Below are 24,160 nucleotides of genomic sequence, written 5' to 3'. Positions count from 1 at the left end.
AGTTCAATTACTCCTAGGCATTGATGCCATAACCTCTACCTGTGTGTGTTGTTTGGTATATCTCCAATTGCTGGTGTTGCATTAGTTGTGATGAACAACCCATACTACTTCGATTAGCATAACTTCATTTTGATTATACTTATCTCACACTTCTGAAAGTGCACAGGACACTTCCTCTTGTGGAAATGAAGCTTCTAAAAGTTCTCAGCTCTGCATTCTTCTCTATGTCATTTGGGGTGTTTCCAAAACAGCAAACTGAGAGTGCTCTTCTGCTTTTTATTGCCACGGGAATGTCCCAATGAAATCAGTTCTTTCCAGAGCTTCTCTGTGTACAGAAACACCAGTGGAAGCATATCTATGGATGTCACATATCAGGGCCTGCTGGAATGATCCCGCAGACCTTCCTTGTTGTCCTAGGTGCCGTAACGTGCCGGTGCCATCCAAAATGTAGCATCCGCTTTTGGGAGATAGTGCTGAAGGGAATGCTTCCTCTTCTCACGCTGTGGACTTGGACCACTCTCCCTTGTCCTCTCATCCTTGTGGCACGGGTGCACGAAGGCAACCACAGAGTTGTTGCGCAACCTGTGACTCAAACCAAACCATAATCCCAGCCCAGGTTATGAATGTAGCATATCCTAAGGCTTTTCATTCTGATTTCAAATTCAAGGCCCCCTGGATCCCTCAGACCAGATGCACGATATCTCTGATTCAGCCCCACACGTGCTCTATTGGCAAAATTCCCAATTGGTCCCTGGTCCTGCAGATGTACTGGGTGTGGCCATGGGACATATCGGTAATCGCAACCGCGCGACCAGTGTGGTTGATTTATTATTGGTACACAGTTCGGTTTGCTCTCTTGATTCGACCCACCACATCCCACAACACACTCCAGATCCCTGAGACTCAGCGTGTGCCATCATCCGTAGCTCTATGCCTCACTGAACATTGCTTCTGCTACCTCAAAATTGGCAGCTGGGATCTTGGTCTCAGAATTAACTGTGGGGATATTTTGCGCTGGTTTCTTTGAGTTCTCTCAGCCAAGCATCTGCTGTGCACTCTTGTAAATCTCAGCACATCACCTTCAAACCCATGTCTCCTGTCCGCTTGAGAGTGTGCGTCCAAGTTAAACAGAGTTTCACCCTTGTTGCTCCATCACCAGGGGTCCGAACCTGCACTGGTTTCCATTCCCTGCTTTGCATTCTCCTGCTTCCAGGTGTCCTGAGGCCTCATCCTGTCTTTGGGAGTAACAGACCTCTCTTCGGCCAGTGTCCTATGCTAAGGGCTGGGTGAGTGGATGTTTCCATTGCTCTGTACATGGGAGCGAGTGAGTGCAGGTTGCACTTCTTCTCTGCCAACTGGGCATCGATGAATCAACACTATCCAGATACATTTCACAGAAATGTGATATTTGCTTAGCTCTTGGTTTCTATACAGCCGTGGTGGGAGGGATTGTCCGAAGACAACTATTTTGACATTGTGTTGATATCCCATTTGCAGTCTTTAAGAAGTTTAACAGAACTCATTTACATGTTTTGGGAGTTATACGGAAATGGAGTTATTTTTTGAAACACACTCAATCGACCTAGAAGCCAGACTTGTCAATTTTGGTAACATTGTGTCAGCTCGACGGAAAAGCTAGACAGATAGAATGCAAACTAGCAGTCCAAACTGTTCAAGGGGTCATGTCAGCTCTTTAAGGTTGAAGCCTCCGAAACCAACAGGAACCATGAAATAACTTTTGGAAACATGGAATAACCCCCAACCTTGGATACACTTGTGCATGTGGTGCCCTGTATCCCAATGACACCTACTGGCCAATGTTGGCATTTCAAGGGGTAACATCCCTCTCTCGGAAAATACAAGAGGAAACAAACCAAATATATACATTTAGGTTTGAATCCAAAAGCACCTAGAGGCATTCTAGCTAGGAGAATCCTGCTGCAGTTATGCTAGTCTATTGAGAACCAGGTGTTTTTCTATCAGTGTTGAGAACGCTTAATCATCCGATCCTGTAGTTTAAAGCCATTTAACGCAACCAAGTCTGCACCCCCATGATATAGTGCCCCCGGGGGCTTGACTCAAGTGAAAGACGATCCACATAAGCTGTGTCTTTAATGTCATTGGCGACTTTTACAGTTCAGTTCACTTTCTGACTTGTACTATTTACCTTCACTGTCTTGAAAAACTGAAGCCTAATACAGATTCATGTTCAGTCAAAGATTCCCCTCACTTACCACACTCCCTTCACCCCAGGGAAGACATAAACACAACATTTGCTGAATCTAGCGGAAGGACATCGTTTCTAGGTGTGAGCTAAGTATTCAATTTTATCTATTTCAGCCGAGACTATTTGACCTTTAAGGTGTTCACTGTTGTTCACAGAGAGTGAAGCTGGAGGAACTCTGATTCTAGGAGGGGCTTGCTCTTCTCGTAATGGCTTCATTGCAGCTCAGGTACTGATCCTTCAAAATGGATGCCTGAGTGGAGGGGAGGCAAGGGCAAGTGCTCACTAGCTAGGCCCAAACCTGGGAAAAGGCTTACCTGGGCTTGTTGAATTTTGGTCTGAATGGCTTGGGAATGCCCCTTGGGACGTGTGGATTCTCACGACCTCTTCCAAGAACAGGAGCGTTTTGATCATCTCTGCCATTTCTTCTCCTTCAGACGTCAGGGACCTTGGACCCGTTCTTGGAGAAGAGAATTGAGGAACTTCCTCAAGTCCACGTTGGCACTCCGTATGTTTCTGCCTGTATCAGTGAGTTTCAATATGTCTCATGAATGTCTTTTGAGCCTGGTATCCTCTACAGCTGTCTCCACGCCAGTATTCTCCATTGTAGCAGAACATCTCTCATCCATGTGTTCGCATCTCTCCTCAATCCGTGCAGCCAGCTTATCGGCCAGCTTCTCTTCGTGTCTCCCCTAAAGTCGACTTCACCAGGACTGGGCAAGTCTGAAAGTACCTCGGAGCCTGACCAGTAAGCTGATGACAGGCAGATCTTCCACTGTCTGCCCTTTCAGGTTCTGGAAACTGACCTGTGACCTCAGGTCTTTGGGCAGCAGCAGTATCTCGAACTTACACAGCTTCCCGGACCAAACACCTAAGCCAAGCTCCACAGAGGGCGGCAGCCCCTCCATCACACTGATCCACCCACAGAACTCTGCCCGGTTACCTAGGATCCAACAGCCACAACAAGCCTCGCGGTAAACACCAACATTCCACCTGGAATCCAACCGCTAACTGCCATCCCCAATGGCTGCTGCATCTTGTCAGTGTTGGGGGAGGGGCTGCATCCGACAAGAGGTTCCTAAGGTAAATGTGATTCTACCCACTAGCGTCCCATGGGCCTTTCTTCTTCCCTCTTTCCTTTTGTTCAGAGCTCTATGCACCGTACCAATGGAGGGAAGTGTGTCGCTTTTCAGTTGATGGTTTCACACGTCTTTAAACTTTCTAACAGTTCACAGTACACAGGGACCCACTAAAGGAGACTTATGTTCCTATAAGATCCATACACCCGGAATACATATGCGTCGCCTGATTTCTGCTGAAACACCCACACTCTCAGGACATGGATCCATTGGATTCATGGGGGCTGAAATTCCAAGAAATGAAACCAACCCCAATGTGCACTTTGCTGTCGGTCTCTTTTGCACTTAGTACACTTTGGCAGAGCTACTTGCCTTTGTTATAGGCTTCTTACATTTCTTCTCTACGTAGCCTAGAATATGGCATTCCTTCATCCTGTTGGAAGACATACAAGTCTACATCACGGACTAGGAATCCATTTGATTCCAAATCGGCATTAGTGTTAGGTCACGATATGCTCTTATGAATCAAAATTTACGAATATGAATGCACGCTTCTGATTTCCGAATACAAGTGTGCTGAGTACATGCAAGCCACGATACTGGGTCGATGCGTTCTGAATGACCCTTGACCTCACCTTGAGTATTTTCTTTTGAATAATCATGGTTCCCTTTGTATATGTCAGCCAACCATACCATTTTGGTGCTTGTTTGTTGGTTTGATTCTTTGTTGGTCTTCTTCTCGCTTGTTTTGCAAACACGTCAGGCCATGCATCTCTCCTTTCGCTTCAAACAGAGTCAAATAAGCTGATTCACTTAAGAGAGTGCTTCCAATCACCTATGGTTTCCTGCTTCCCTCTCCCATCTTTAGGGTTTTGATGTCCTCCTTAAGTTCTTCTTCTTTCTTCTCTGCCACACATGCTCTTCTTGCATTTCCAATAATGGTTTCTTCTTTCCATTCCATCTTGCTGCTTTTCTATTCAGGGGAGTTTTCTCAACCTTTCTTTTAGAAAAACTTTTGAACTGCTGAATTCTTTTAAGATTTGCCGGTCTGTAGAATTCTCTAGCTCTGCCGTTATTTGAAATGGTGTTCATGTGGCATAGGCTACCCTAGGTGGCAGCATTTGGCCATTCAGGATATGGTCTGTGTCCTGGCACTCCTCCCTGTCCTGCAATATTGCTGCCGAGATATCAGCTGAAACCCCTCTGGAGGTTTCCTTGTGACTATGTTGTTTCCTCCAGGTGCATTTTAAATCACTCGGATATTCGTGAACTTTGTTGATTTGAATCATACAGCTGCTGGTAGGTCTATTGGGATTCCACCTCCTTCGGATGCTGTGTAATTCCTGAATTCGCATAGATGATTCTTTCTTGGCTTTCAGCAAGTTTCAGTCTGATTTTTCTACAGATAAATTTTCAGACACTTTTTGTTTCTTTATCTCTTGCTTTTCCATCTGGGACTCATGATTTCTATTCTTTCATGCCCTGTCTTAACCCAGGGTTCAACTGCAATGTTTTCATTTGTTTGCACTTGCTTTCCTATGTCTGCTTCTGACCGAGGTTTTTCTCTTCCCATGTCTTCACAGTCATTCACGCGTCCCTCTGCATTATCTAGTCTGCTAAGGACTGAATGTTAGCCCTGATATTATCACAACCATTGAGTTTCCTGATATTTTTGGCTCGTGTTGAGACTTTCTCTTCCCCTTTTCTGGTATTCTGCCTTTTGTGATTCTGAGACACTGGTGTTCTTCAGTGATTTCCTGACCTTCATTTTCAACACTTGTTCTGGATAGCGTTTTGCAGACTAGTTGTTTGAAAGCTTATCTTTTGCGCCTTCAATATCTTTGGAACTGAAAATGGTACTTCCTGTTTCTTTTACTGTTCTTCTTCATCTCTACTGGTCAGGTAATATCAGGTATCTAATGTAGACTTCTAGGGCTTTGTTAATTGAAAAATTTAGACTCTTGTCTCTACGCAATTCCATGGGATTTCTGTGAGGACAATTTCTCCTAGGCATTGATGCCATAACCTGTACCTGTGTGTGTTGTTTGGTATATCTCCAATTGCTGGTGTTGCATTAGTTGTGATGAACAACCCATTCTACTTCGATTAGCATAACTTCATTTTGATTATACTTATCTCACACTTCTGAAAGTGCACAGGACACTTCCTCTTGTGGAAATGAAGCTTCTAAAAGTTCTCAGCTCTGCATTCTTCTCTATGTCATTTTGGAGTGTTTCCAAAACCGCAAACTGAGAGTGCTCTTCTGCTTTTTATTGCCACGGGAATGTCCCAATGAAATCAGTTCTTTCCAGAGCTTCTCTGTCTACAGAAACACCAGTGGAAGCATATCTATGGATGTCACATATCAGGGCCTGCTGGAATGATCCCGCAGACCTTCCTTGTTGTCCTAGGTGCCGTACCGTGCCGGTGCCATCCAAAATGTAGCATCCGCTTTTGGGAGATAGTGCTGAAGGGAATGCTTCCTCTTCTCACGCTGTGGACTTGGACCACTCTTCCTTGTCCTCTCATCCTTGTGGCACGGGTGCACGAAGGCAACCACAGAGTTTTTGCGCATCCTGTGACTCAAACCAAACCATAATCCCAGCCCAGGTTATGAATGTAGCATATCCTAAGGCTTTTCATTCTGATTTCAAATTCAAGGCCCCCTGGATCCCTCAGACCAGATGCACGATATCTCTGATTCAGCCCCACACGTGCTCTATTGGCAAAATTCCCAATTGGTCCCTGGTCCTGCAGATGTACTGGGTGTGGCCATGGGACATATCGGTAATCGCAACCGCGCGACCAGTGTGGTTGATTTATTATTGGTACACAGTTCGGTTTGCTCTCTTGATTCGACCCACCACATCCCACAACGCACTCCAGATCCCTGAGACTCAGCGTGTGCCATCATCCGTATCTCAATGCCTCACTGACCGTTGCCTCTGCTACCTCAAATTTGGCAGCTGGGATCTTGGTCTCAGAATTAACTGTGGGGATATTTTGCGCTGGTTTCTTTGAGTTCTCTCAGCCAAGCATCTGCTGTGCACTCTTGTAAATCTCAGCACATCACCTTCAAACCCATGTCTCCTGTCCGCTTGAGAGTGTGCGTCCAAGTTAAACAGAGTTTCACCCTTGTTGCTCCATCACCAGGGGTCCGAACCTGCACTGGTTTCCATTCCCTGCTTTGCATTCTCCTGCTTCCAGGTGTCCTGAGGCCTCATCCTGTCTTTGGGAGTAACAGACCTCTCTTCGGCCAGTGTCCTATGCTAAGGGCTGGGTGAGTGGATGTTTCCATTGCTCTGTACATGGGAGCGAGTGAGTGCAGATTGCACTTCTTCTCTGCCAACTGGGCATCGATGAATCAACACTATCCAGATACATTTCACAGAAATGTGATATTTGCTTAGCTCTTGGTTTCTATACAGCCGTGGTGGGAGGGATTGTCCGAAGACAACTATTTTGACATTGTGTTGATATCCCATTTGCAGTCTTTAAGAAGTTTAACAGAACTCATTTACATGTTTTGGGAGTTATACGGAAATGGAGTTATTTTTTGAAACACACTCAATCGACCTAGAAGCCAGACTTGTCAATTTTGGTAACATTGTGTCAGCTCGACGGAAAAGCTAGACAGATAGAATGCAAACTAGCAGTCCAAACTGTTCAAGGGGTCATGTCAGCTCTTTAAGGTTGAAGCCTCCGAAACCAACAGGAACCATGAAATAACTTTTGGAAACATGGAATAACCCCCAACCTTGGATACACTTGTGCATGTGGTGCCCTGTATCCCAATGACACCTACTGGCCAATGTTGGCATTTCAAGGGGTAACATCCCTCTCTAGGAAAATACAAGAGGAAACAAACCAAATATATACATTTAGGTTTGAATCCAAAAGCACCTAGAGGCATTCTAGCTAGGAGAATCCTGCTGCAGTTATGCTAGTCTATTGAGAACCAGGTGTTTTTCTATCAGTGTTGAGAACGCTTAATCATCCGATCCTGTAGTTTAAAGCCATTTAACGCAACCAAGTCTACACCCCCATGATATAGTGCCCCCGGGGGCTTGACTCAAGTGAAAGACGATCCACATAAGCTGTGTCTTTAATGTCATTGGCGACTTTTACAGTTCAGTTCACTTTCTGACTTGTACTATTTACCTTCACTGTCTTGAAAAACTGAAGCCTAATACAGATTCATGTTCAGTCAAAGATTCCCCTCACTTACCACACTCCCTTCACCCCAGGGAAGACATAAACACAACATTTGCTGAATCTAGCGGAAGGACATCGTTTCTAGGTGTGAGCTAAGTATTCAATTTTATCTATTTCAGCCGAGACTATTTGACCTTTAAGGTGTTCACTGTTGTTCACAGAGAGTGAAGCTGGAGGAACTCTGATTCTACGAGGGGCTTGCTCTTCTCGTAATGGCTTCATTGCAGCTCAGGTACTGATCCTTCAAAATGGATGCCTGAGTGGAGGGGAGGCAAGGGCAAGTGCTCACTAGCTAGGCCCAAACCTGGGAAAAGGCTTACCTGGGCTTGTTGAATTTTGGTCTGAATGGCTTGGGAATGCCCCTTGGGACGTGTGGATTCTCACGACCTCTTCCAAGAACAGGAGCGTTTTGATCATCTCTGCCATTTCTTCTCCTTCAGACGTCAGGGACCTTGGACCCGTTATTGGAGAAGAGAATTGAGGAACTTCCTCAAGTCCACGTTGGCACTCCGTATGTTTCTGCCTGTATCAGTGAGTTTCAATATGTCTCATGAATGTCTTTTGAGCCTGGTATCCTCTACAGCTGTCTCCACGCCAGTATTCTCCATTGTAGCAGAACATCTCTCATCCATGTGTTCGCATCTCTCCTCAATCCGTGCAGCCAGCTTATCGGCCAGCTTCTCTTCGTGTCTCCCCTAAAGTCGACTTCACCAGGACTGGGCAAGTCTGAAAGTACCTCGGAGCCTGGCCAGTAAGCTGATGACAGGCAGATCTTCCACTGTCTGCCCTTTCAGGTTCTGGAAACTGACCTGTGACCTCAGGTCTTTGGGCAGCAGCAGTATCTCGAACTTACACAGCTTCCCGGACCAAACACCTAAGCCAAGCTCCACAGAGGGCGGCAGCCCCTCCATCACACTGATCCACCCACAGAACTCTGCCCGGTTACCTAGGATCCAACAGCCACAACAAGCCTCGCGGTACACACCAACATTCCACCTGGAATCCAACCGCTAACTGCCATCCCCAATGGCTGCTGCATCTTGTCAGTGTTGGGGGAGGGGCTGCATCCGACGAGAGGTTCCTAAGGTAAATGTGATTCTACCCACTAGCGTCCCATGGGCCTTTCTTCTTCCCTCTTTCCTTTTGTTCAGAGCTCTATGCACCGTACCAATGGAGGGAAGTGTGTCCCTTTTCAGTTGATGGTTTCACACGTCTTTAAACTTTCTAACAGTTCACAGTACACAGGGACCCACTAAAGGAGACTTATGTTCCTATAAGATCCGTACACCCGGAATACATATGCGTCGCCTGATTTCTGCTGAAACACCCACACTCTCAGGACATGGATCCATTGGATTCATGGGGGCTGAAATTCCAAGAAATGAAACCAACCCCAATGTGCACTTTGCTGTCGGTCTCTTTTGCACTTAGTACACTTTGGCAGAGCTACTTGCCTTTGTTATAGGCTTCTTACATTTCTTCTCTACGTAGCCTAGAATATGGCATTCCTTCATCCTGTTGGAAGACATACAAGTCTACATCACGGACTAGGAATCCATTTGATTCCAAATCGGCATTAGTGTTAGGTCACGATATGCTCTTATGAATCAAAATTTACGAATATGAATGCACGCTTCTGATTTCCGAATACAAGTGTGCTGAGTACATGCAAGCCACGATACTGGGTCGATGCGTTCTGAATGACCCTTGACCTCACCTTGAGTATTTTCTTTTGAATAATCATGGTTCCCTTTGTATATGTCAGCCAACCATACCATTTTGGTGCTTGTTTGTTGGTTTGATTCTTTGTTGGTCTTCTTCTCGCTTGTTTTGCAAACACGTCAGGCCATGCATCTCTCCTTTCGCTTCAAACAGAGTCAAATAAGCTGATTCACTTAAGAGAGTGCTTCCAATCACCTATGATTTCCTGCTTCCCTCTCCCATCTTTAGGGTTTTGATGTCCTCCTTAAGTTCTTCTTCTTTCTTCTCTGCCACACATGCTCTTCTTGCATTTCCAATAATGGTTTCTTCTTTCCATTCCATCTTGCTGCTTTTCTATTCAGGGGAGTTTTCTCAACCTTTCTTTTAGAAAAACTTTTGAACTGCTGAATTCTTTTAAGATTTGCCGGTCTGTAGAATTCTCTAGCTCTGCCGTTATTTGAAATGGTGTTCATGTGGCATAGGCTACCCTAGGTGGCAGCATTTGGCCATTCAGGGTATGGTCTGTGTCCTGGCACTCCTCCCTGTCCTGCAATATTGCTGCCGAGATATCAGCTGAAACCCCTCTGGAGGTTTCCTTGTGACTATGTTGTTTCCTCCAGGTGCATTTTAAATCACTCGGATATTCGTGAACTTTGTTGATTTGAATCATACAGCTGCTGGTAGGTCTATTGGGATTCCACCTCCTTCGGATGCTGTGTAATTCCTGAATTCGCATAGATGATTCTTTCTTGGCTTTCAGCAAGTTTCAGTCTGATTTTTCTACAGATAAATTTTCAGACACTTTTTGTTTCTTTATCTCTTGCTTTTCCATCTGGGACTCATGATTTCTATTCTTTCATGCCCTGTCTTAACCCAGGGTTCAACTGCAATGTTTTCATTTGTTTGCACTTGCTTTCCTATGTCTGCTTCTGACCGAGGTTTTTCTCTTCCCCTGTCTTCACAGTCATTCACGCGTCCCTCTGCATTATCTAGTCTGCTAAGGACTGAATGTTAGCCCTGATATTATCACAACCATTGAGTTTCCTGATATTTTTGGCTCGTGTTGAGACTTTCTCTTCCCCTTTTCTGGTATTCTGCCTTTTGTGATTCTGAGACACTGGTGTTCTTCAGTGTTTTCCTGACCTTCATTTTCAACACTTGTTCTGGATAGCGTTTTGCAGACTAGTTGTTTGAAAGCTTATCTTTTGCGCCTTCAATATCTTTGGAACTGAAAATGGTACTTCCTGTTTCTTTTACTGTTCTTCTTCATCTCTACTGGTCAGGTAATATCAGGTATCTAATCTAGAGTTCTAGGGCTTTGTTAATTGAAAAATTTAGACTCTTGTCTCTACGCAATTCCATGGGATTTCTGTGAGGACAATTTCTCCTAGGCATTGATGCCATAACCTGTACCTGTGTGTGTTGTTTGGTATATCTCCAATTGCTGGTGTTGCATTAGTTGTGATGAACAACCCATTCTACTTCGATTAGCATAACTTCATTTTGATTATACTTATCTCACACTTCTGAAAGTGCACAGGACACTTCCTCTTGTGGAAATGAAGCTTCTAAAAGTTCTCAGCTCTGCATTCTTCTCTATGTCATTTTGGAGTGTTTCCAAAACAGCAAACTGAGAGTGCTCTTCTGCTTTTTATTGCCACGGGAATGTCCCAATGAAATGAGTTCTTTCCAGAGCTTCTCTGTCTACAGGAACACCAGTGGAAGCATATCTATGGATGTCATATATCAGGGCCTGCTGGAATGATCCCGCAGACCTTCCTTGTTGTCCTAGGGGTCGTACCGTGCAGGTGCCATCCAAAATGTAGCATCCGCTTTTGGGAGATAGTGCTGAAGGGAATGCTTCCTCTTCTCGCGCTGTGGACTTGGACCACTCTTCCTTGTCCTCTCATCCTTGTGGCACGGGTGCACGAAGTCAACCACAGAGTTGTTGCGCATCCTGTGACTCAAACCAAACCATAATCCCAGCCCAGGTTATGAATGTAGCATATCCTAAGGCTTTTCATTCTGATTTCAAATTCAAGGCCCCCTGGATCCCTCAGACCAGATGCACGATATCTCTGATTCAGCCCCACACGTGCTCTATTGGCAAAATTCCCAATTGGTCCCTGGTCCTGCAGATGTACTGGGTGTGGCCATGGGACATATCGGTAATCGCAACCGCGCGACCAGTGTGGTTGATTTATTATTGGTACACAGTTCGGTTTGCTCTCTTGATTCGACCCACCACATCCCACAACGCACTCCAGATCCCTGAGACTCAGCGTGTGCCATCATCCGTAGCTCTATGCCTCACTGACCGTTGCCTCTGCTACCTCAAATTTGGCAGCTGGGATCTTGGTCTCAGAATTAACTGTGGGGATATTTTGCGCTGGTTTCTTTGAGTTCTCTCAGCCAAGCATCTGCTGTGCACTCTTGTAAATCTCAGCACATCACCTTCAAACCCATGTCTCCTGTCCGCTTGAGAGTGTGCGTCCAAGTTAAACAGAGTTTCACCCTTGTTGCTCCATCACCAGGGGTCCGAACCTGCACTGGTTTCCATTCCCTGCTTTGCATTCTCCTGCTTCCAGGTGTCCTGAGGCCTCATCCTGTCTTTGGGAGTAACAGACCTCTCTTCGGCCAGTGTCCTATGCTAAGGGCTGGGTGAGTGGATGTTTCCATTGCTCTGTACATGGGAGCGAGTGAGTGCAGGTTGCACTTCTTCTCTGCCAACTGGGCATCGATGAATCAACACTATCCAGATACATTTCACAGAAATGTGATATTTGCTTAGCTCTTGGTTTCTATACAGCCGTGGTGGGAGGGATTGTCCGAAGACAACTATTTTGACATTGTGTTGATATCCCATTTGCAGTCTTTAAGAAGTTTAACAGAACTCATTTACATGTTTTGGGAGTTATACGGAAATGGAGTTATTTTTTGAAACACACTCAATCGACCTAGAAGCCAGACTTGTCAATTTTGGTAACATTGTGTCAGCTCGACGGAAAAGCTAGACAGATAGAATGCAAACTAGCAGTCCAAACTGTTCAAGGGGTCATGTCAGCTCTTTAAGGTTGAAGCCTCCGAAACCAACAGGAACCATGAAATAACTTTTGGAAACATGGAATAACCCCCAACCTTGGATACACTTGTGCATGTGGTGCCCTGTATCCCAATGACACCTACTGGCCAATGTTGGCATTTCAAGGGGTAACATCCCTCTCTCGGAAAATACAAGAGGAAACAAACCAAATATATACATTTAGGTTTGAATCCAAAAGCACCTAGAGGCATTCTAGCTAGGAGAATCCTGCTGCAGTTATGCTAGTCTATTGAGAACCAGGTGTTTTTCTATCAGTGTTGAGAACGCTTAATCATCCGATCCTGTAGTTTAAAGCCATTTAACGCAACCAAGTCTGCACCCCCATGATATAGTGCCCCTGGGGGCTTGACTCAAGTGAAAGACGATCCACATAAGCTGTGTCTTTAATGTCATTGGCGACTTTTACAGTTCAGTTCACTTTCTGACTTGTACTATTTACCTTCACTGTCTTGAAAAACTGAAGCCTAATACAGATTCATGTTCAGTCAAAGATTCCCCTCACTTACCACACTCCCTTCACCCCAGGGAAGACATAAACACAACATTTGCTGAATCTAGCGGAAGGACATCGTTTCTAGGTGTGAGCTAAGTATTCAATTTTATCTATTTCAGCCGAGACTATTTGACCTTTAAGGTGTTCACTGTTGTTCACAGAGAGTGAAGCTGGAGGAACTCTGATTCTACGAGGGGCTTGCTCTTCTCGTAATGGCTTCATTGCAGCTCAGGTACTGATCCTTCAAAATGGATGCCTGAGTGGAGGGGAGGCAAGGGCAAGTGCTCACTAGCTAGGCCCAAACCTGGGAAAAGGCTTACCTGGGCTTGTTGAATTTTGGTCTGAATGGCTTGGGAATGCCCCTTGGGACGTGTGGATTCTCACGACCTCTTCCAAGAACAGGAGCGTTTTGATCATCTCTGCCATTTCTTCTCCTTCAGACGTCAGGGACCTTGGACCCGTTATTGGAGAAGAGAATTGAGGAACTTCCTCAAGTCCACGTTGGCACTCCGTATGTTTCTGCCTGTATCAGTGAGTTTCAATATGTCTCATGAATGTCTTTTGAGCCTGGTATCCTCTACAGCTGTCTCCACGCCAGTATTCTCCATTGTAGCAGAACATCTCTCATCCATGTGTTCGCATCTCTCCTCAATCCGCGCAGCCAGCTTATCGGCCAGCTTCTCTTCGTGTCTCCCCTAAAGTCGACTTCACCAGGACTGGACAAGTCTGAAAGTACCTCGGAGCCTGACCAGTAAGCTGATGACAGGCAGATCTTCCACTGTCTGCCCTTTCAGGTTCTGGAAACTGACCTGTGACCTCAGGTCTTTGGGCAGCAGCAGTATCTCGAACTTACACAGCTTCCCGGACCAAACACCTAAGCCAAGCTCCACAGAGGGCGGCAGCCCCTCCATCACACTGATCCACCCACAGAACTCTGCCCGGTTACCTAGGATCCAACAGCCACAACAAGCCTCGCGGTAAACACCAACATTCCACCTGGAATCCAACCGCTAACTGCCATCCCCAATGGCTGCTGCATCTTGTCAGTGTTGGGGGAGGGGCTGCATCCGACGAGAGGTTCCTAAGGTAAATGTGATTCTACCCACTAGCGTCCCATGGGCCTTTCTTCTTCCCTCTTTCCTTTTGTTCAGAGCTCTATGCACCGTACCAATGGAGGGAAGTGTGTCCCTTTTCAGTTGATGGTTTCACACGTCTTTAAACTTTCTAACAGTTCACAGTACACGGGGACCCACTAAAGGAGACTTATGTTCCTATAATATCCGTACACCCGGAATACATATGCGTCGCCTGATTTCTGCTGAAACACCCACACTCTCAGGACATGGATCCATTGGATTCATGGGGACTGAAATTCCAAGAAATGAAACCAACCCCAATGTGCACTTTGCTGTCGGTCTCTTTTGCACTTAGTACACTTTGGCAGAGCTACTTGCCTTTGTTATAGGCTTCTTACATTTCTTCTCTACGTAGCCTAGAATATGGCATTCCTTCATCCTGTTGGAAGACATACAAGTCTACATCACGGACTAGGAAACCATTTGATTCCAAATCGGCATTAGTGTTAGGTCACGATATGCTCTTATGAATCAAAATTTACGAATATGAATGCACGCTTCTGATTTCCGAATACAAGTGTGCTGAGTACATGCAAGCCACGATACTGGGTCGATGCGTTCTGAATGACCCTTGACCTCACCTTGAGTATTTTCTTTTGAATAATCATGGTTCCCTTTGTATATGTCAGCCAACCATACCATTTTGGTGCTTGTTTGTTGGTTTGATTCTTTGTTGGTCTTCTTCTCGCTTGTTTTGCAAACACGTCAGGCCATGCATCTCTCCTTTCGCTTCAAACAGAGTCAAATAAGCTGATTCACTTAAGAGAGTGCTTCCAATCACCTATGGTTTCCTGCTTCCCTCTCCCATCTTTAGGGTTTTGATGTCCTCCTTAAGTTCTTCTTCTTTCTTCTCTGCCACACATGCTCTTCTTGCATTTCCAATAATGGTTTCTTCTTTCCATTCCATCTTGCTGCTTTTCTATTCAGGGGAGTTTTCTCAACCTTTCTTTTAGAAAAACTTTTGAACTGCTGAATTCTTTTAAGATTTGCCGGTCTGTAGAATTCTCTAGCTCTGCCGTTATTTGAAATGGTGTTCATGTGGCATAGGCTACCCTAGGTGGCAGCATTTGGCCATTCAGGATATGGTCTGTGTCCTGGCACTCCTCCCTGTCCTGCAATATTGCTGCCGAGATATCAGCTGAAACCCCTCTGGAGGTTTCCTTGTGACTATGTTGTTTCCTCCAGGTGCATTTTAAATCACTCGGATATTCGTGAACTTTGTTGATTTGAATCATACAGCTGCTGGTAGGTCTATTGGGATTCCACCTCCTTCGGATGCTGTGTAATTCCTGAATTCGCATAGATGATTCTTTCTTGGCTTTCAGCAAGTTTCAGTCTGATTTTTCTACAGATAAATTTTCAGACACTTTTTGTTTCTTTATCCCTTGCTTTTCCATCTGGGACTCATGATTTCTATTCTTTCATGCCCTGTCTTAACCCAGGGTTCAACTGCAATGTTTTCATTTGTTTGCACTTGCTTTCCTATGTCTGCTTCTGACCGAGGTTTTTCTCTTCCCCTGTCTTCACAGTCATTCACGCGTCCCTCTGCATTATCTAGTCTGCTAAGGACTGAATGTTAGCCCTGATATTATCACAACCATTGAGTTTCCTGATATTTTTGGCTCGTGTTGAGACTTTCTCTTCCCCTTTTCTGGTATTCTGCCTTTTGTGATTCTGAGACACTGGTGTTCTTCAGTGTTTTCCTGACCTTCATTTTCAACACTTGTTCTGGATAGCGTTTTGCAGACTAGTTGTTTGAAAGCTTATCTTTTGCGCCTTCAATATCTTTGGAACTGAAAATGGTACTTCCTGTTTCTTTTACTGTTCTTCTTCATCTCTACTGGTCAGGTAATATCAGGTATCTAATCTAGAGTTCTAGGGCTTTGTTAATTGAAAAATTTAGACTATTGTCTCTACGCAATTCCATGGGATTTCTGTGAGGACAATTTCTCCTAGGCATTGATGCCATAAACTGTACCTGTGTGTGTTGTTTGGTATATCTCCAATTGCTGGTGTTGCATTAGTTGTGATGAACAACCCATTCTACTTCGATTAGCATAACTTCATTTTGATTATACTTATCTCACACTTCTGAAAGTGCACAGGACACTTCCTCTTGTGGAAATGAAGCTTCTAAAAGTTCTCAGCTCTGCATTCTTCTCTATGTCATTTTGGAGTGTTTCCAAAACAGCAAACTGAGAGTGCTCTTCTGCTTTTTATTGCCACGGGAATGTCCCAATGAAATGAGTTCTTTCCAGAGTTTCTCTGTCTACAGAAACACCAGTGGAAGCATATCTATGGATGTCACATATCAGGGCCTGCTGGAATGATCCCGCAGACCTTCCTTGTTGTCCTAGGTGCCGTACCGTGCCGGTGCCATCCAAAACGTAGCATCCGCTTTTGGGAGATAGTGCTGAAGGGAATGCTTCCTCTTCTCGCGCTGTGGACTTGGACCACTCTTCCATGTCCTCTCATCCTTGTGGCACGGGTGCACGAAGGCAACCACAGAGATGTTGCGCATCCTGTGACTCAAACCAAATCATAATCCCAGCCCAGGTTATGAATGTAGCATATCCTAAGGCTTTTCATTCTGATTTCAAATTCAAGGCCCCCTGGATCCCGCAGACCAGATGCACGATATCTCTGATTCAGCCCCACACGTGCTCTATTGGCAAAATTCCCAATTGGTCCCTGGTCCTGCAGATATACTGGGTGTGGCCATGGGACATATCGGTAATCGCAACCGCGCGACCAGTGTGGTTAATTTATTATTGGTACACAGTTCGGTTTGCTCTCTTGATTCGACCCACCACATCCCACAACGCACTCCAGATCCCTGAGACTCAGCGTGTGCCATCATCCGTAGCTCTATGCCTCACTGACCGTTGCCTCTGCTACCTCAAATTTGGCAGCTGGGATCTTGGTCTCAGAATTAACTGTGGGGATATTTTGCGCTGGTTTCTTTGAGTTCTCTCAGCCAAGCATCTGCTGTGCACTCTTGTAAATCTCAGCACATCACCTTCAAACCCATGTCTCCTGTCCGCTTGAGAGTGTGCGTCCAAGTTAAACAGAGTTTCACCCTTGTTGCTCCATCACCAGGGGTCCGAACCTGCACTGGTTTCCATTCCCTGCTTTGCATTCTCCTGCTTCCAGGTGTCCTGAGGCCTCATCCTGTCTTTGGGAGTAACAGACCTCTCTTCGGCCAGTGTCCTATGCTAAGGGCTGGGTGAGTGGATGTTTCCATTGCTCTGTACATGGGAGCGAGTGAGTGCAGGTTGCACTTCTTCTCTGCCAACTGGGCATCGATGAATCAACACTATCCAGATACATTTCACAGAAATGTGATATTTGCTTAGCTCTTGGTTTCTATACAGCCGTGGTGGGAGGGATTGTCCGAAGACAACTATTTTGACATTGTGTTGATATCCCATTTGCAGTCTTTAAGAAGTTTAACAGAACTCATTTACATGTTTTGGGAGTTATACGGAAATGGAGTTATTTTTTGAAACACACTCAATCGACCTAGAAGCCAGACTTGTCAATTTTGGTAACATTGTGTCAGCTCGACGGAAAAGCTAGACAGATAGAATGCAAACTAGCAGTCCAAACTGTTCAAGGGGTCATGTCAGCTCTTTAAGGTTGAAGCCTCCGAAACCAACAGGAACCATGAAATAACTTTTGGAAACATGGAATAACCCCCAACCTTGGATACACTTGTGCATGTGGTGCCCTGTATCCCAATGACACCTACTGGCCAATGTTGGCATTTCAAGGGGTAACATCCCTCTCTAGGAAAATACAAGAGGAAACAAACCAAATATATACATTTAGGTTTGAATCCAAAAGCACCTAGAGGCATTCTAGCTAGGAGAATCCTGCTGCAGTTATGCTAGTCTATTGAGAACCAGGTGTTTTTCTATCAGTGTTGAGAACGCTTAATCATCCGATCCTGTAGTTTAAAGCCATTTAACGCAACCAAGTCTGCACCCCCATGATATAGTGCCCCCGGGGGCTTGACTCAAGTGAAAGACGATCCACATAAGCTGTGTCTTTAATGTCATTGGCGACTTTTACAGTTCAGTTCACTTTCTGACTTGTACTATTTACCTTCACTGTCTTGAAAAACTGAAGCCTAATACAGATTCATGTTCAGTCAAAGATTCCCCTCACTTACCACACTCCCTTCACCCCAGGGAAGACATAAACACAACATTTGCTGAATCTAGTGGAAGGACATCGTTTCTAGGTGTGAGCTAAGTATTCAATTTTATCTATTTCAGCCGAGACTATTTGACCTTTAAGGTGTTCACTGTTGTTCACAGAGAGTGAAGCTGGAGGAACTCTGATTCTAGGAGGGGCTTGCTCTTCTCGTAATGGCTTCATTGCAGCTCAGGTACTGATCCTTCAAAATGGATGCCTGAGTGGAGGGGAGGCAAGGGCAAGTGCTCACTAGCTAGGCCCAAACCTGGGAAAAGGCTTACCTGGGCTTGTTGAATTTTGGTCTGAATGGCTTGGGAATGCCCCTTGGGACGTGTGGATTCTCACGACCTCTTCCAAGAACAGGAGCGTTTTGATCATCTCTGCCATTTCTTCTCCTTCAGACGTCAGGGACCTTGGACCCGTTATTGGAGAAGAGAATTGAGGAACTTCCTCAAGTCCACGTTGGCACTCCGTATGTTTCTGCCTGTATCAGTGAGTTTCAATATGTCTCATGAATGTCTTTTGAGCCTGGTATCCTCTACAGCTGTCTCCACGCCAGTATTCTCCATTGTAGCAGAACATCTCTCATCCATGTGTTCGCATCTCTCCTCAATCCGTGCAGCCAGCTTATCGGCCAGCTTCTCTTCGTGTCTCCCCTAAAGTCGACTTCACCAGGACTGGGCAAGTCTGAAAGTACCTCGGAGCCTGACCAGTAAGCTGATGACAGGCAGATCTTCCACTGTCTGCCCTTTCAGGTTCTGGAAACTGACCTGTGACCTCAGGTCTTTGGGCAGCAGCAGTATCTCGAACTTACACAGCTTCCCGGACCAAACACATAAGCCAAGCTCCACAGAGGGCGGCAGCCCCTCCATCACACTGATCCACCCACAGAACTCTGCCCGGTTACCTAGGATCCAACAGCCACAACAAGCCTCGCGGTAAACACCAACATTCCACCTGGAATCCAACCGCTAACTGCCATCCCCAATGGCTGCTGCATCTTGTCAGTGTTGGGGGAGGGGCTGCATCCGACGAGAGGTTCCTAAGGTAAATGTGATTCTACCCACTAGCGTCCCATGGGCCTTTCTTCTTCCCTCTTTCCTTTTGTTCAGAGCTCTATGCACCGTACCAATGGAGGGAAGTGTGTCCCTTTTCAGTTGATGGTTTCACACGTCTTTAAACTTTCTAACAGTTCACAGTACACAGGGACCCACTAAAGGAGACTTCTGTTCCTATAATATCCGTACACCCGGAATACATATGCGTCGCCTGATTTCTGCTGAAACACCCACACTCTCAGGACATGGATCCATTGGATTCATGGGGGCTGAAATTCCAAGAAATGAAACCAACCCCAATGTGCACTTTGCTGTCGGTCTCTTTTGCACTTAGTACACTTTGGCAGAGCTACTTGCCTTTGTTATAGGCTTCTTACATTTCTTCTCTACGTAGCCTAGAATATGGCATTCCTTCATCCTGTTGGAAGACATACAAGTCTACATCACGGACTAGGAAACCATTTGATTCCAAATCGGCATTAGTGTTAGGTCACGATATGCTCTTATGAATCAAAATTTACGAATATGAATGCACGCTTCTGATTTCCGAATACAAGTGTGCTGAGTACATGCAAGCCACGATACTGGGTCGATGCGTTCTGAATGACCCTTGACCTCACCTTGAGTATTTTCTTTTGAATAATCATGGTTCCCTTTGTATATGTCAGCCAACCATACCATTTTGGTGCTTGTTTGTTGGTTTGATTCTTTGTTGGTCTTCTTCTCGCTTGTTTTGCAAACACGTCAGGCCATGCATCTCTCCTTTCGCTTCAAACAGAGTCAAATAAGCTGATTCACTTAAGAGAGTGCTTCCAATCACCTATGGTTTCCTGCTTCCCTCTCCCATCTTTAGGGTTTTGATGTCCTCCTTAAGTTCTTCTTCTTTCTTCTCTGCCACACATGCTCTTCTTGCATTTCCAATAATGGTTTCTTCTTTCCATTCCATCTTGCTGCTTTTCTATTCAGGGGAGTTTTCTCAACCTTTCTTTTAGAAAAACTTTTGAACTGCTGAATTCTTTAAAGATTTGCCGGTCTGTAGAATTCTCTAGGTCTGCCGTTATTTGAAATGGTGTTCATGTGGCATAGGCTACCCTAGGTGGCAGCATTTGGCCATTCAGGATATGGTCTGTGTCCTGGCACTCCTCCCTGTCCTGCAATATTGCTGCCGAGATATCAGCTGAAACCCCTCTGGAGGTTTCCTTGTGACTATGTTGTTTCCTCCAGGTGCATTTTAAATCACTCGGATATTTGTGAACTTTGTTGATTTGAATCATACAGCTGCTGGTAGGTCTATTGGGATTCCACCTCCTTCGGATGCTGTGTAATTCCTGAATTCGCATAGATGATTCTTTCTTGGCTTTCAGCAAGTTTCAGTCTGATGTTTCTACAGATAAATTTTCAGACACTTTTTGTTTCTTTATCTCTTGCTTTTCCATCTGGGACTCATGATTTCTATTCTTTCATGCCCTGTCTTAACCCAGGGTTCAACTGCAATGTTTTCATTTGTTTGCACTTGCTTTCCTATGTCTGCTTCTGACCGAGGTTTTTCTCTTCCCCTGTCTTCACAGTCATTCACGCGTCCCTCTGCATTATCTAGTCTGCTAAGGACTGAATGTTAGCCCTGATATTATCACAACCATTGAGTTTCCTGATATTTTTGGCTCGTGTTGAGACTTTCTCTTCCCCTTTTCTGGTATTCTGCCTTTTGTGATTCTGAGACACTGGTGTTCTTCAGTGTTTTCCTGACCTTCATTTTCAACACTTGTTCTGGATAGCGTTTTGCAGACTAGTTGTTTGAAAGCTTATCTTTTGCGCCTTCAATATCTTTGGAACTGAAAATGGTACTTCCTGTTTCTTTTACTGTTCTTCTTCATCTCTACTGGTCAGGTAATATCAGGTATCTAATGTAGACTTCTAGGGCTTTGTTAATTGAAAAATTTAGACTCTTGTCTCTACGCAATTCCATGGGATTTCTGTGAGGACAATTTCTCCTAGGCATTGATGCCATAACCTGTACCTGTGTGTGTTGTTTGGTATATCTCCAATTGCTGGTGTTGCATTAGTTGTGATGAACAACCCATTCTACTTCGATTAGCATAACTTCATTTTGATTATACTTATCTCACACTTCTGAAAGTGCACAGGACACTTCCTCTTGTGGAAATGAAGCTTCTAAAAGTTCTCAGCTCTGCATTCTTCTCTATGTCATTTTGGAGTGTTTCCAAAACAGCAAACTGAGAGTGCTCTTCTGCTTTTTATTGCCACGGGAATGTCCCTATGAAATCAGTTCTTTCCAGAGCTTCTCTGTCTACAGAAACACCAGTGGAAGCATATCTATGGATGTCACATATCAGGGCCTGCTGGAATGATCCCGCAGACCTTCCTTGTTGTCCTAGGTGCCGTACCGTGCCGGTGCCATCCAAAATGTAGCATCCGCTTTTGGGAGATAGTGCTGAAGGGAATGCTTCCTCTTCTCGCGCTGTGGACTTGGACCACTCTTCCTTGTCCTCTCATCCTTGTGGCACGGGTGCACGAAGGCAACCACAGAGTTGTTGCGCATCCTTGACTCAAACCAAACCATAATCCCAGCCCAGGTTATGAATGTAGCATATCCTAAGGCTTTTCATTCTGATTTCAAATTCAAGGCCCCCTGGATCCCTCAGACCAGATGCATGATATCTCTCATTCAGCCCCACACGTGCTCTATTGGCAAAATTCCCAATTGGTCCCTGGTCCTGCAGATGTACTGGGTGTGGCCATGGGACATAGCGGTAATCGCAACCGCGAAACCAGTGTGGTTGATTTATTATTGGTACACAGTTCGGTTTGCTCTCTTGATTCGACCCACCACATCCCACAACGCACTCCAGATCCCTGAGACTCAGCGTGTGCCATCATCCGTAGCTCTATGCCTCACTGACCGTTGCCTCTGCTACCTCAAATTTGGCAGCTGGGATCTTGGTCTCAGAATTAACTGTGGGGATATTTTGCGCTGGTTTCTTTGAGTTCTCTCAGCCAAGCATCTGCTGTGCACTCTTGTAAATCTCAGCACATCACCTTCAAACCCATGTCTCCTGTCCGCTTGAGAGTGTGCGTCCAAGTTAAACAGAGTTTCACCCTTGTTGCTCCATCACCAGGGGTCCGAACCTGCACTGGTTTCCATTCCCTGCTTTGCATTCTCCTGCTTCCAGGTGTCCTGAGGCCTCATCCTGTCTTTGGGAGTAACAGACCTCTCTTCGGCCAGTGTCCTATGCTAAGGGCTGGGTGAGTGGATGTTTCCATTGCTCTGTACATGGGAGCGAGTGAGTGCAGGTTGCACTTCTTCTCTGCCAACTGGGCATCGATGAATCAACACTATCCAGATACATTTCACAGAAATGTGATATTTGCTTAGCTCTTGGTTTCTATACAGCCGTGGTGGGAGGGATTGTCCGAAGACAACTATTTTGACATTGTGTTGATATCCCATTTGCAGTCTTTAAGAAGTTTAACAGAACTCATTTACATGTTTTGGGAGTTATACGGAAATGGAGTTATTTTTTGAAACACACTCAATCGACCTAGAAGCCAGACTTGTCAATTTTGGTAACATTGTGTCAGCTCGACGGAAAAGCTAGACAGATAGAATGCAAACTAGCAGTCCAAACTGTTCAAGGGGTCATGTCAGCTCTTTAAGGTTGAAGCCTCCGAAACCAACAGGAACCATGAAATAACTTTTGGAAACATGGAATAACCCCCAACCTTGGATACACTTGTGCATGTGGTGCCCTGTATCCCAATGACACCTACTGGCCAATGTTGGCATTTCAAGGGGTAACATCCCTCTCTAGGAAAATACAAGAGGAAACAAACCAAATATATACATTTAGGTTTGAATCCAAAAGCACCTAGAGGCATTCTAGCTAGGAGAATCCTGCTGCAGTTATGCTAGTCTATTGAGAACCAGGTGTTTTTCTATCAGTGTTGAGAACGCTTAATCATCCGATCCTGTAGTTTAAAGCCATTTAACGCAACCAAGTCTGCACCCCCATGATATAGTGCCCCCGGGGGCTTGACTCAAGTGAAAGACGATCCACATAAGCTGTGTCTTTAATGTCATTGGCGACTTTTACAGTTCAGTTCACTTTCTGACTTGTACTATTTACCTTCACTGTCTTGAAAAACTGAAGCCTAATACAGATTCATGTTCAGTCAAAGATTCCCCTCACTTACCACACTCCCTTCACCCCAGGGAAGACAGAAACACAACATTTGCTGAATCTAGCGGAAGGACATCGTTTCTAGGTGTGAGCTAAGTATTCAATTTTATCTATTTCAGCCGAGACTATTTGACCTTTAAGGTGTTCACTGTTGTTCACAGAGAGTGAAGCTGGAGGAACTCTGATTCTAGGAGGGGCTTGCTCTTCTCGTAATGGCTTCATTGCAGCTCAGGTACTGATCCTTCAAAATGGATGCCTGAGTGGAGGGGAGGCAAGGGCAAGTGCTCACTAGCTAGGCCCAAACCTGGGAAAAGGCTTACCTGGGCTTGTTGAATTTTGGTCTGAATGGCTTGGGAATGCCCCTTGGGACGTGTGGATTCTCACGACCTCTTCCAAGAACAGGAGCGTTTTGATCATCTCTGCCATTTCTTCTCCTTCAGACGTCAGGGACCTTGGACCCGTTATTGGAGAAGAGAATTGAGGAACTTCCTCAAGTCCACGTTGGCACTCCGTATGTTTCTGCCTGTATCAGTGAGTTTCAATATGTCTCATGAATGTCTTTTGAGCCTGGTATCCTCTACAGCTGTCTCCACGCCAGTATTCTCCATTGTAGCAGAACATCTCTCATCCATGTGTTCGCATCTCTCCTCAATCCGTGCAGCCAGCTTATCGGCCAGCTTCTCTTCGTGTCTCCCCTAAAGTCGACTTCACCAGGACTGGGCAAGTCTGAAAGTACCTCGGAGCCTGGCCAG

At 45.3% G+C, this 24,160-nt stretch overlaps 3 long non-coding RNA genes across 4 annotated transcripts; all 3 read left to right on the top strand.

Annotated features, from left to right (window-relative positions):
• Positions 1 to 7,535: 7,535 nt before the first annotated feature.
• On the top strand, positions 7,536 to 8,335 carry LOC140692845 (uncharacterized). 2 transcript variants are annotated; one of them, XR_012068450.1, is made up of 3 exons: positions 7,536 to 7,750; positions 7,959 to 8,049; positions 8,132 to 8,335. It is a non-coding gene; the product is annotated as an uncharacterized lncRNA (long non-coding RNA). The 2 variants fall into 2 exon arrangements; XR_012068451.1 differs by having other exon boundaries at positions 8,180 to 8,261.
• Positions 8,336 to 13,731: 5,396 nt separating this feature from the next.
• LOC140692857 (uncharacterized) lies at positions 13,732 to 18,646 on the top strand. The gene is made up of 3 exons (XR_012068465.1): positions 13,732 to 13,901; positions 18,274 to 18,344; positions 18,553 to 18,646. It is a non-coding gene; the product is annotated as an uncharacterized lncRNA (long non-coding RNA).
• A 382-nt stretch (positions 18,647 to 19,028) lies between these two features.
• Positions 19,029 to 23,933, top strand: LOC140692854 (uncharacterized). The gene is made up of 3 exons (XR_012068462.1): positions 19,029 to 19,198; positions 23,570 to 23,640; positions 23,849 to 23,933. It is a non-coding gene; the product is annotated as an uncharacterized lncRNA (long non-coding RNA).
• Positions 23,934 to 24,160: the final 227 nt, after the last annotated feature.

Source organism: Vicugna pacos, unplaced genomic scaffold, assembly GCF_048564905.1.
Source record: "Vicugna pacos unplaced genomic scaffold, VicPac4 scaffold_18, whole genome shotgun sequence".
In the NCBI taxonomy this organism is placed as follows: domain Eukaryota; kingdom Metazoa; phylum Chordata; class Mammalia; order Artiodactyla; family Camelidae; genus Vicugna; species Vicugna pacos.
This window is presented reverse-complemented; position numbering and strand designations above follow the sequence as displayed.